Consider the following 13,843-nt stretch of genomic DNA (forward strand, 5'->3'; position numbering starts at 1 on the left):
ACTCCTTACATTGTGAATAGCTTTTCAAAAATCTAAAAAAAAAAAAAAATTGCTTTTCTCCCATGCATTTTTTTATTGGTATTTGAATTCTTTGAACAGACATTCTTTAAAAAGTCTAGCACATACACATTAAAGTAAGGCCAAGCTTATCTTTGGAATTAATTTTTCCTCTAAATATGAATTCTTAGTTATTCACCAATATTTTATTCCCCTCAGATTAATGTTTGTTGTTTTATACTGTCCTATATATATATATTCATTTATTTTTACAGCTTTATTGAAATAGACAATTAGTTGTCCTATATATTTAAATTTATCTCCATTTTTATATTTTTAATTTTTTGTCAGTACTTTTTTTTTGCTTCACAGAACTTCTAGAATCATTTTTTTTCTTCTTCCTAAGGTAAGTCTACTGAGATTGTATTGATGATAAATTCTATTTTTGTTTATCTAAAAATATCTTAATTTTAGTCTCATACTTCAATGATAGCTAGATATTTAATTTTAGAACAAATGTTATTTTTTACTTTTACTTTGGCTTCCATTGGTGGTTTTGTAAATTCTGTTGTCAATCTTGTACAAGTCCTTTACAAATAATATTTTCTGGTAAAATTTTAAATACTTTTCTTTTGACATGCTACTTTTTCATTACAGATGTCTTAAGTATCAATTTATTTTTTTATTTGTCATGATAGAGAACCATGGTATTTCCTGAATCTGAAAATTTATGCATTTTTTAACTCAAAAATCTTTATATTCTCAAACATGATATTCTTATAATATTGCCAACTTTCCTTCTAACATTATTTTCTGGGGTCTTGTTAAAATATACATTAGTCATTCTTATTTTATCTTTCATGACTTTATTCTCACTCATATTTTTCCTTTCATGGTCTCTTTCTGCCAGATTCAGATGTATTTTCTTGTTATACATAACTCTATATTTGTATCTCTATCTCTATTTCTGCCTATCTATAATTTATCTATCATCTATCTATCTATCTATCTATCTATCTATCTATCTATCTATCTATCTATCTATCTATTGTCTATCTATCATCTATCATCTTTCATCAACATTGATGTATGTCTATCATCTATCTACCTACCTATCAATCTTCTTAAACATTTTGATCTCAAAAACTCTTTTCATACTTAAAAAAAATTGAAAATCACTGTTAAGGAAAACAACTCTTTATTTCTTCTTTTACACACGCATTTATAATATTTCTGAAATCAGATGTATAGGTTTTCTTCCCCATACCAAGCAATTCTCTGACACCAGCTGGGTGTCCTACAATTCAATTTAATTCTGACACCAGCTGGAGTTAGTGCAGACACCATAAGTTGAAAACTCAGTCTCACAAGACTGCTCCCCAAATTCCACTTCAGATGCCAATTACAAGTAGCAGGTCCCTAGGTTACCCACAACTTCGGTCTGACTTGGCTACAAATCGGAGGTTCCCACAACCTCCTCGGATTTGACCGTTTGCCAAAACAGCTCATAGAATTCAGGGAAACACTTACTTATGTTTACCAGTTTATTATATAACAAAAAATATAGTAAAGGATACAGATCAAGAATTATATGACAGAGTCTGGTAATTAGCACAGAAGCTTCTGTTTCTGTAGATTTGGGGTGCACCACTCTCCCCACAAGTGAATGTATTCTCCAACTTGGAAGCTATCCAAATCCCTTATTTTTAGAATTTTTATGAAGGCTTCATCACATAGACATAATAAATTATTAACTCAATATTCAACCCCTTCTTCTTCCTGGAAGATGGGCTTGGGTTGGGGGGGGAGCTGAAAGTTTCAAGTTTTTAATCATGCCTTTGTCTTTCTGGTGAATAGATCCCATCCACGTGTCCACCAAGAGTAATGACATTAGAACAAAAGACATTACTATCACCCAGAAAATTCCAAGGGATTTAGGATCTGCATGTTAGACTCTCCTATCATTCAGGAAATTACAAAAATCTTAGGAGCTTCTGTTAGGAACTGGGTCAAAGACTAAATATTAAAACAAAAGATTCTCCCAGCATCCCTGTTTATAAAAGTTTTAAGAGCTCTGGGTCAGGAACCAGAAGCTATTCCTGACCCAGAGCTCTTAAAACTTTATATATATATATATTTCTTTTATTTCACAATTCCCCAAAACTTTTGTTTATCCATATAAATATCTATTAATATTGACTTACCAGAAACTGAAAAAAAATGTTAAAATAAATATTAATTAATTGACTTAATTAATTTCAAAATAACAATAATAAATTCACTGCCTGAATCAAACAGTTCCGCTATTTTACCCCATTTTTGCTTTTGCAAATATCAATATAGTTGAAAAAACTATTAACATTCTACTATTATTATGAAAATAGTTTTGACTTAGTGGACCACTTGAAAGGCTCCCCACAGAACACTTTTCAATAATGTCATAATATGGATAGTAAAGGCATAGTTCTTTTCCTATTTACAGCAGTTACATACTACCTAGCTTAATTCACGAAATGAGTTTTTACATATATATATATATACATTTTATTTTGAAAAATTATCTAGTTATTTTTTACATTTTCTTTTTATTTTTATGGCCTCTCATTTCTTGAATGCTTTTAATAACATCTTTCATATTGTGTGTTCCATAATTTTAGTATCTGAATTAATAATCTGTGGGTCTCATTCTACTAGCACTTGCTCATTGTACCTATTTTCTTTGTGTGAGTACTTTTTCTCTTCTATCAAGTGTTCCTGTTTTTTTGAATTCTATAAGTGAGAAAGCCTATGTCCAAAGTATCCTCTTCCAGAGAGAATTTCATTAGCTTTTGCTGAGTAACTGGGAACCATTATAAACCTAGGTCAGTCTAATGTTGTAATGTAAATTTGCTCCTTCAGAAGCATTTTGAGATAAATGGGTTACACTGGTACTGTGAAGTCAGGCCACAAATCTCATGAGCTTTGCCCCATGTTTACAAATACTCAGACATGATATTTTGTTCTCTCCACTCAGAGTCAAATTTGAGAAAGACAATTGTATATCCTGTCTATCTTTGCTAATTTTTCTGGGGTTCAACCTTTCTTGGAGAATTGGGTCTTTCGATGTCCTAGCTTTATGTGAGTGTCTCTCTGCAGACTCCTCACCATGTATATGGCCTAGATTTCTATTCCTTTCTTTAGAGAGCTCTTAAGCTAAAATTTAAGAATAGAGGGGCTCTGAAGCTACATTTGGGGTAGGTCCTAGCTCTCTTCACTGAATTCATGCTCTTGCTTGTTCTGAGTGTTTGCTGACTTTTTTTGACAGTTCAACAATGCGTAAAAAATAATATTATCCTAATTTTATCTAGTCTTTTTAGGCATTTATAATGGAGGTCTGCTCAGGATATTCCAACATATTCTTCATTCACTCTTCAATTTACTCCAATTTGAACTCTGCATTTCATATTCCATGGTTCTTGTCAATTTTCAAATTATATATTTATTTTTCTGGCTCAGTTTTATTCAGTTTCTTCACTAGAATCTTTGTAGTTGTTATTTCTTCCTTCTTAAACCATTCCTGCCTTTTTGATTTCTCACTTACTATCTACCACAGTTGTCAGTCCTTCTCGGACTATTTTATTAGCCCTCTCTCTCTACCTAACTCTGTGAACCATGGCTTCTTTGTAGGGTATCTTCCAAGATGATATATTCTAGATTTTTCTTTGCTTGCCAGACCTCTTTTTTTTTTTTATCCAATTCATATATTCCATTGTCTACCTGATGCAAATACTTGCATATTTTCTTGACAGCTCAGATTTAATATGGCCCCCCAGGTGAATTGCCTCTAATCAAGCTTAACCAATCTTTAGTATATAATATCTTATACAGGCAATATTATATATGTGTTTTTGAAACATATTAATACAGCAAACACCTATTAATCTATCAATAAAATCCCAAAAATATTGCCAATAGCATTGAATCTCTACTTTTGTGCTTCTCCCTATTCCTATTTCTTCAGTGGCTATTTAAGATTCTTTTTTATTAACCATTCTCTTGTTTTCCTATAGTTTTAGAATATATATGTATCCCAAAGCAATGTATATCTTACTTGTTTGGGTATTTATGAAAATAGTTTCACACTTTGTATATGTGTACATATATGCATTCATTATTTTTTATTTAAAATTTTATTTATAAAATTTATTTGTGTTGGTGGTGTAACATGTTTATTTTTTCACTTATGCATAACATTACTCTAAGTGATATACAACACTTGATTTGTACACTCTCTTGCCAACGGATATAGGATTGTTTTCTATATTTTTGTCATTAAAAGCAATACTGTAAGTTGTTCCAAGCCTGTACTTATCACATTTTGTGCATGGTGGTTCAATGAACCTCCTCAGAGTCTGCTAAATCTATTTCCAGAAGCCAATCCTGTGCAAGTATTTCTATATAATATATGCTGAGAAGTGGAAGGGGGCTGTAGGAAATATACATCTTCTACTTTATAAAATAATACTAAATTTTGGTCAAATGGCTTATTCTTAATGACCATGCAATAGCTTATGTAAGTTCTGGTTAATTTTTCACATGCTTACAAACAGTTGAGATAATCAAACATCTCTATTTTTGTCAATCTAGGGTATGTAACAATATATCTCAGGTAAAGTCTTCATTTTCATTTGTCTAATTACTTATACAGGTGAACAGTTCAATTGACCAAATTTGATTCCTCTGTTAAAAAAATGGTTGTTCATATTTTTTTCTGTTATTTATTTTATGACATTTGTCTCAAGTTGATTCCAATAAATATTTCATATACTAGAAATAAATATTATTTGACATAATATATGTTATAGTTTTTAAATTGCCTTTTCACTTACATTCTTTAGCTATTTGCTGCAGATATAAGACAAAAATTATGTTCAGCCACATTAGCAAATGTGCTAATAATTTCTGTAGATTACTTAAATGGTTTTTATTTGGTTTGTATTTTTTATCCTTTTTACCATTAGACTCTAAACTCAAAGAATCTAACACAATACTTATACTGTTCAATGCAGTATCCTCTGTTCATGTCACAGTTTTTGAAACAATCATTAAGTATGTGTTGACTGAATAGAATGAGTTAGTCTTACCATTTGTAGAGACCTAGAAGTAAAAAAATAAAAAAAAAATAAAAAAATAAATAAATAGCAATTATTGGCTTAGTCAGTCATTAAGTAAAAAGTTTTTGTAGATATAGTACCAAACCAGAGGCTTCAAAAAAATAAGAGATATGCAAGATGTGGCTCTGTACCCTCTAGGCATTTTTATAGCCACAGATTCCTTTCTTTTTCACAATTGGATCCAAATCCCTTTATTTAGTCTACTCTGAGCATTAGACTAAGTATTATTTTTTAATACCTACAGCTGTTTTTAAAACATTTCAACATTTCTTTTATTGTGTGGTATTTATTACATAAAACAACATTAATGCAGCTTGTATCTCCAGAAAATTATTTGAAACACCTGCATTTAACTTTCCTGAGCATTAGGAAATTTTGCCACATGTTCTGACTCCATGAACCACCTATACTGAACATTTTTAAAAACACTGGTGATATGAGAACAAAACTTTAAAATTGTTACCTTTATTTATAATTAAGATGTGGAAATTATATAAGTATACTTGAGTAGAAAACTAATTTTGCTCTTTTATATATGGGAAGCATCCTCTTTTACTTGAATTAAAAAAAAAAAAAACAAACCTCAGTACAGTTATTATATGAATAACCAGGGAGATCTTGGAATAATGCCAAATATTATGAGGTATAAAGTTAAAGAGCAAGAGCAGATGGAGAGTTTTCCTTTATAGAACACTTAGTATTGCCTGGGCAAGAAAGACCAAGCAAATATTGAGTCTCTCCTAGGTCTTAGTGCTAACAAACAGCAGGTCTAGTGCTTGAATCCTGGCCTTCTAGATCAAAACTTCTTGATCTTTACCACTAAATTTTGATTGACATAAAGAGGACAAGATAGAGCTTTGAGATATTCAAGAGTATAATTGGCAGTTTTTGGAATTGGTTGAATGTGGAAGAGAAAGGATTTGAAGAAGATAAAGAAAACTCTTGAAATAGTCAAAGAAAAAAATTGAAGTCGTCAAAGAAAATTCTAATACATAAGTATCTCAGTGAGGAATTGGTCAGGAAACAGAAACAACATTAGATATTTTAACAAGTGGAATTTAATATAGGCAATTGGTTACACTGGTGTTAGAGGCTGGGAGAATTAAAAGAAGGACTAAGAATATAATTGCAAGAAGCAGCTACTACCCTAGAGGTAAGGGAACAAAGGGAAGAAGTTGTTTCTATAAAAACATAGATTCAGAGGAGGGGTTCTGTGGATTTAGGGCTCATACAAGAGTGAGTATTGCTGGCTGCGGCAGGGGTTTAATAAAGCTAGTTCTGTGCACGCTTAGAGAAGATGGATACTGGAACCATCTACTGCTGAAACGATGCTGACAAAAATAGCAAACAAATGGCAAGAAATTGCACTCTCCCTTCTTCCTACTTGTCAATTTCTCTGTATTGTTGCTCAGGGGTTCTAAAAGGAAGCCTGTTATAAAGGAAAAATGTAATTGGCAGGTTCTTTACAGATTCTGATTTTAAAAAACAGTAGATATTTTTTTTTCAGACAGAAAAGTTGCATAACAAGCACAATTATGTACAGACTATAATTGCATTAAGGAGCTTAGCAGAATTGGTGCTGATGGGGAGAATAATAAATTCAGAGCAAAACCAGTTCAATTTAAAGCATCTATGAAAATAATTTATGTAGGTAGAACCCAGTTAGCTGAGTATTTATGTATATTTGTAGCATTCGGAAATAGTATTAGAGGAAGATTTTATTCATTCATCCATTGTTCATTCATTCATTCATTCATTCATTCAATATTCCACTGACATATAGGTAATAGTATAATCATGGGCTGGTTAATAACATCCATATAAATAAATATTAAGGAAAGGAGTGCTAAGGATATAAATCCTAGGATATCCATTTGTCAAAAGTAATCTAAAAAAATAAAATAAGTAAAAAGGCAATCTAAAGAAGCTGAACATATTTACCACTTATCAGATGTTTGACCTTGGCTACTTAGCCTCTTTGTATCTCAATTTTCTTTTTTGTAAAATGAGGATAATAATATTTGCTTCATAGGATTGTTATAAAGATAAAGAGAATCAATGACCGATGCTTAGAATAATGCCAAGTACATTGTAGGTGTCCAATCAGTAGTAGTTTTTATTGCAATTACAGAAATGCCAAAATAAAAGGTGTCAGCAAAGAAATTATTCCTACTATTGTTAAAGAAATAATTGAAATTAAGACATATGTATTGAATCTCTACAACATAGGTTTGTTTTACTACTTTTTGCTCCTGTGTATGGATGCTTAGGCTGTATACTACACAACCCCATGTAGGCCATTCACATGATGCATCTTACAATGAGACAGCTAAGGCAATTCTTCATTAAAGTATAAAGCTTGTTTTCTGCTTAAATACATGCTATTTAATGTTATTCAAGACTCTTGCAATTATGCTAGTTGCTTTCTGATTTATACATGAGAGGATCAATGGCAGCGTTAATTGTAAGAGAAAAATAAGTTCAAATATATGCATATATACACATATAAGCTTTACACTTAATTTACAGAGTTTCACTAAAATTGCGAAGACATAATTTGAGTGTGAATTCAGCTATTTTAAATGTAATAAAGTATCTTCAAGTGAGCTTGAAACATTCATAAAGAAAAATGTATGTGGAAAATGTGTAAGAAAAGATTATATTGTTACTGACAATTTAGCAAATGAATAGTACCAATTTGGAAAATTAGTAGTTGGAAAATGCAAGGTGGTATTGATTACTGGGTTGAGAAGGAGTTTCAAAATACTAGATAAGAATTCGTATATTTCATAATTCAGTCTATTTTACACTTTATATTTTCACAAAAGGAATAGCATGGTCAATTTTTCATATGAAATTGATCTCCCTTACTTTATTGTCAGAATTGAGAGCTACAGTTATATGACTTAATTTTGTGCCTCCCAGAGCATATCTAGAGAGCTATGTATAAAAATAATCTAAAAATGTATTGTCATAATTCGGATACCTTGCAAATAAGTGAACTTTGAAAGATTTTGCTTATTTGCTTGTTCATTTATAAAGTACAATTCATTGAAAAATAACTTTCAGGTATTCCTAACTTGAGTTCACCTAATACAAATTTCTTTTATTGCAGTTGTTTGGGAGTGGGGTTTATTTGAATGGCTAGTATACTGCAACTTGCCTAGAAATGTATGAGAAATATGATGTATAGGAAAAGACAATTTATTTGAAAAATATAAGCTATGATTAATTTTACCCCCAATAATCCCATCTTTATCTAAATTAAATATAAAAATTGGACCAAATTTAGAAATATGTGAGTAAAAATAATGGCTTGGTTCTTGTCATTATTTACCTCAAAAGGGAAAATTTTATAAATTGCTGAGGAAAAGAGTAAGGAATCAAAATGACAGAATATATAAATCCTCAAAATGCAACTTTTAAAAAAATTTTCATTGATGGGAATGAGGGGAGACCTACTGATTTCACTTTCTTTGAGACATCATAATTGAAAAAATTCTTTGAACAAATGACTTAAAACTTGAGGCTATTCAATCATAATTTAAAAGTTTCAAAATTCATGTTATGCAGAGCCTTGAGATAAGATTAATTAACCATCTACTGTACGGAGCTAATGATTAATTTTATTTTATTTACTTACTAAATTATATATGTACATATGATGGCCAATATCAAGAAATAAATAATCAGTACTATATTCTCTTCTTATTTAGTCTTTATGCCATATATATAAAACTTTTAATACTTTGATTTTTTTTAAACTAAAAAAAAATTTTATACATTTCTGAGTGTTTGTTTTAGAAATTAACATAAAAACATTTCTCAGCAACATTTATCTTGTTATACCTGTCATCATTTTATATATAATTAATGTATAAATCAATAAAGTAACTCTTTAAGAAAAAAACCATAATTAAATGATGACTAATGTTAATTTGAGGAATGTCTATATTATTTTTAACTGTAATCTGAAATATCAGTTACTTTTTCCTGTTTATTAAATTTAGATGCTCAAAATTTACTCTCATAATAAAGATCAAATATGCAGAATAATAAATGTTGAGCAAATTGGATATGAATAGGAAGATAAGAGAAAATTATATTTTGAAATTATTTTTCCTTAAAAGTAATATAAAAATGCACAAAATTTGTTTTATTTCCATAACTCTTTCTTTATAAACATTAATATCAATATACTACATCAGTTTTATTGCAATTAAGAGAAATCTGTGCCTTGGTTTTCACTCTATTTTCAGAAATAAGACAGCATTATAGTATTTCAAGCCCAGCTCTGATGTCTTTTGAGAATAGAATCTATAAATGTAGAAAACTAAGATAAATAAAATTACTTATAATTGATGTTAGAAGGTAAAATGACATGTTGGCTTTGATTCAATTTGACTTACATGTTGAGATTAAACAATAATGCATTTGAGGGTATAAGTGAAACTGGGTGAAATCCTCATTAGTAAAATGTCAGCTTGATTGGTATAATCGTTATCTATGTATAAATAACAGTTTCTGAGGGCTGCAGGGCTTGGCTTAGGGATCTAAGAATTCAAATTATAGTGCCTAGACTGCCTGGAGCCACAGGTTTAAATCCTGTCAACCAACCTCTTCCTCTTTCTGAAGCAGATAAACCAGGTTCCAAAAACCCAACTCTTTATAAGGGGTGGAGTGGAGATTTCTCAATGACACCTTTAAATCCTGGCCTGACCACACTTTGGGAACGATCAAGATTATTTTGTCTGTCTTTTACAGTAGCATAAACTTCATATTTGCCACAGTTCTGGGACCCAAACCAAAATACCAGGTGAGCCAACGAACACCAGATCCCAATAGAGTACTTGAAATCCTGAAATATTTTCATTCTTTTTATTGACACCAATATATTTTTAAAAGAATTAAGAATAGAATAAATAATTTTGTACAAACTCCAGGAAGATGACCTTTGATAATCAGATATTTACAAACTACTTTGATCATCTAGTCGAGAGTTGAAAAGTAAAAATAAAGTATCCACTGGGAATCTTCCAGGGAACTCCTGGGTCAGAAGGCAAATGGGATTCAAGGAAACACAAAAGCTATGATACTCAGGGGAGCTTTAATCACTCAGACATCTGTTAGGCAGCTAATGCAATGAGGCACACACACCTCATTAAAGGTAGTCCTTAGTTATTCAGATGACAACATAATGGTCCAAAAATCATAAGAATTTAACTGGTGGACTAAAACATCTTAATTTTTTTTTTTTTGAAAATATGAAGGTGAAAATATGAATGTAACAAAGTTTGTCTTTTTTCACAAGAAAAGCAAGAATGCCATTACAGTGAAATAGCACGGAGTTTATTTAAAGAAGGTAAAGTGAAATGATTCAGTAACTTTATTTAAAAAGTAATTTAGGTTTTGAGGATTAATTAATAAAGAACAAAGAGAACAAGATTAGACAATACATTTCTCATATAAGTGGAGAAGAAACAAAATTCCTTGAAGAATTCAAGCAATAAAAATAGCAAAGTAGATAAATTTATTTTTTTCTGAAATTATTATTAAATCTTAATCAAAATATTTTTCTACATAGTTTTTATTATTTGTTATTAAAAATGTCAGTATTAAAAGTTCTTAAATAAAAGAGGTGTTAATTAAGAATCAGAGGATTTAGACACTTCTAAATTATGTTCTTTTGAACTTTTGCTAAAAGCAAGAGAAGGATAATAAACCACCCAGAAGCTATTCCACCTGCTTTGAAATAACATATACCAATTAAGCAACATTGCAATGAACACAATCCATTGAAAATATTACTTCTTTGGGAGTAATATGTCATATTTAATTCAGTCATGTACAATATTTTCCTAGCCCTCCTAAAGTACAGGCATTTACAGAGTTCTTTGGTTAACTACAAGGTGCCTCTAGAAAGTTAAAAAAAAAAATTGTCTAAATCCCTCTCAGCGATAGATGAGGAAAGAACACAAAGACAAGGACAGTTTTTCAGAAGAATATCTGCAAGAAAGAATTGACTGAATCGTTTCTTGAAGCCTCATATACCCACTTAATGCCAAAATATTTGAGAAAGAACATGTATATTTCAGAAATCAAGAACTCTTTGTGATAGACAATTATTCCTTTCTTCCCCAGAAAAAAGTTCAAAACACAGAACAGAGCGACAGCAGCTGTTGTTTCTGAGTGCGGGAAAGTAGCCAGGAATTCAAGCTATAATTACATATAATGGACATCAATTTGCCTGTCGAGATTTATCAGTTTGCAATATCCCAGGAATTTGCAGGTGTTACAGTTTTGCCATATTTAGCCATTGAAAGTAGTAGTGACTGTCAAGCCTACTGACTTCTTACATAAAAAATTTCAAATAGTCCCCTGAGGTATATCACTAAACAGATGACTTGTGTTAATAAAAAGCCAACCACCAAACCAGATTCTCAAGAAAATGAAGGTCGTCACAGCAATTGCAACAGAAAATTCTCTTAACAATAGAGTCCAAAAGAAGTCTTCAAAAAAATTCTAGTTTATAATAAAGACATCGAGAGGTCCTCTGCTCTATCTTTGCTGCCTCCACTCCCCAAATAATTTGGTTATGAGAGCTGTCTGGTATTTAGTCTTTTACGTGACATACTGCCTCCATTAACTTGTAACAACCTCAAGAGCTAAGAGTAAGTTTTATCATTTTGACACTATTTTTATGAACCCCGAATTAATAGGTTTGATACGAAGACAAACTGTTTTAATTTGATATGTCTTAGAAATTTGAGAATGTATGATGACTGGCTTTATGAATTTTTAATTTCTTCATAACTCTTAGTACTTTATCTCCTCTAGAGAAGTTAGTTAAAAAGTGTTATTGAATGAATGCTTGAATTAAATAAAATAGTAATTAAACTATAAATTATTTAATAGTAACTTACTTAATAGTAATTAAAGCTTTCTTCTAGGTTCAGGGTTGTGTCCTGTCTACATAATTTACAAGTTTTTCTGGATTTATGAATTTTAAATTAGTGGTTGGTAGCATAAATAGTTTATTCTGCATTCTTGTGCCATTTTATCAAAATAATCTAAAAAGACAAAGATATGAATCTCTTAACTAAAGTTTCAATAGCTACAAAATCAAGCATAAAAATATTTAAATTGTCCCAATCTCATTGAAATCTCCTAATAAAGAGAAAAAGATCTACATTAAATAAAAATATAAAACTTTGCATATCAATATCTACATTGTGGTTGAGCAAAAACTAGTAAAAATTTTCCAATATTTGGCAAAATGACCTTAGTTATATCTATCTACTATCTAAATAGTTATGTAAAATTAGAAAAAAGTAATTCATAAATTAATTCTACTCAAAACTAAATATCATTTGCTTAACAATTTAACTATTATTTTTTATTATTATATTACTTAAATATTAGATACAGAATGGCTTTTAAATTTAATAAAATTTGTTATGTCACATAATGTCCAAACAACTAATTTATTGAATCACTTTCATTAATTAGTCAATCCATTTCAGTAGTGAAGAATAATTGGGTAGACCGTCAGTACAACTGGAACACTTCAAGAGCTGTAAATTTCATTGCATTCATAAAGTCACTTAAATTATAAGAGATATTTTATTGGGTTTCCACTACAATAGTTCTTTTCTTTTGACATAAGAAGGGTTCCATGTTCTGCTCTCATTTTCATTAAATGAACCATTTATTTTTAAAAGCATTTGCTCTACTATGTATTTTAGGTTTCAATTCTCAAAATAACTTAGCGGCATAAAATTTGTAAACTCATGCTCATTAATTGCTAATATTCCATGTTTGAAAATAAAATTAGCAGATTTAGAAAATAGTTTAACCATTCGTTTTTGCATATATATAAGTATGTGAGTTTTAAGGGGAGAAAAATAATTACTTTATTTACCAGTGCTTCAGTTTTCATTTAATGGATAGAGTTGGTAGTTTTTAATTGCTATTACTTAACATCTAGTTAATAAATAACTACTTATTCAGTGAATGATGAGATAGTTTACCTTTTTCTTCTATAAGATAAATATGCTACGATTTTGATTTTTAAGTCCATTACTGAAATATAAAATTCAGAAAATTTAGCTTTTGTTTTCTAATTTAACAGTTTCTCTCCAGCTTGACTTTGGAACATTTACTTGTACTCTGAAACATTGTTATGATTTTCTCCTTGTCCTGATTATTAAACTATTATTTTTCAGCTTCAAATTCTTTCTTCAGCACTTTGTGAGGCCGAGGCTACAACTCTGAGAACCACATTTCTTACTTACCAGCTGGCTCCCTGTTGGCTTCTGTTAGAGGGCGATGAGAAGTCTAGAAGAGAGGAGACTCACTCTTCCTGGTTCTTCCTGTCAGCACTGCTCTTGCAGTAGTTCTTTACCCTGGCGGTAGAAGCTGCTTTGCAACTTATACTCCATCCTCCCAGCACTAGCCTCATTGTGTCCCCTTAGAAACACCAGTGGCAAATGGCTGGCCCCCTCTTCTCAGAGATCTAAATGTCAGATAGGGAGAGGCCTTGTCTGACCTCCTAAGATACCAGCCCTAGATGAGCACTGGTATCTCTTCAAAAGGCTGGGTCCTACCATTGATGGCAAGATCCCTACTTCAATTTCTAGACTGCAGTCCAATCTCGACCTTTCCCCTTTGTTGCCCTAGCCCTACCAATGGAA

The 13,843-nt window shown here is 30.8% G+C and overlaps 1 long non-coding RNA gene across 1 annotated transcript in view; it reads right to left on the reverse strand.

Annotated features, from left to right (window-relative positions):
* LOC120615116 (uncharacterized) overlaps window positions 1–13,532 on the reverse strand; it is a 38,214-nt gene extending 24,682 nt beyond the window's left edge. The window contains exon 1 of the long non-coding RNA XR_005656200.1: window positions 13,445–13,532. This is a non-coding gene — a long non-coding RNA (uncharacterized LOC120615116). The remainder of the gene's footprint in view (window positions 1–13,444) is intronic.
* Window positions 13,533–13,843: the final 311 nt, after the last annotated feature.

This window comes from Pteropus medius, unplaced genomic scaffold, assembly GCF_902729225.1.
Source record: "Pteropus medius unplaced genomic scaffold, Ma_sr-lr_union100, whole genome shotgun sequence".
NCBI classification, from domain to species: Eukaryota; Metazoa; Chordata; class Mammalia; order Chiroptera; family Pteropodidae; genus Pteropus; species Pteropus medius.